Source organism: Penaeus monodon, chromosome 19, assembly GCF_015228065.2.
Source record: "Penaeus monodon isolate SGIC_2016 chromosome 19, NSTDA_Pmon_1, whole genome shotgun sequence".
Lineage (NCBI taxonomy): Eukaryota > Metazoa > Arthropoda > Malacostraca > Decapoda > Penaeidae > Penaeus > Penaeus monodon.
This window is the reverse complement of record NC_051404.1, coordinates 41181121-41181396: the sequence shown is the minus strand read 5'-3', so window position 1 is coordinate 41181396 and position 276 is coordinate 41181121.

Here is a 276-nt window from a genome sequence, read left to right as displayed (position 1 = left end):
CTCTGTCCCTCTCCCTCTCTCACATACTGCATATGCATATACACCTTTTAGTGCCACAGTGCCGGAATTTCTCCCTATTTAATCTGCTACGTGACGCTGAAAATCAGATCAGAGACCTGGGAATTGATAAAACAGATTTCACTCCGTTTCTGCTGCTACTAACGTGTAAGCCGGTACTATAGAGCACACGGTCGGGTGGTCACCTTGATGCGGGCGGCGGAATGCGATTTGGGACGCCCAGCGGGACGGGGGCGGCCCTGTTAGGGAGCGGTTACG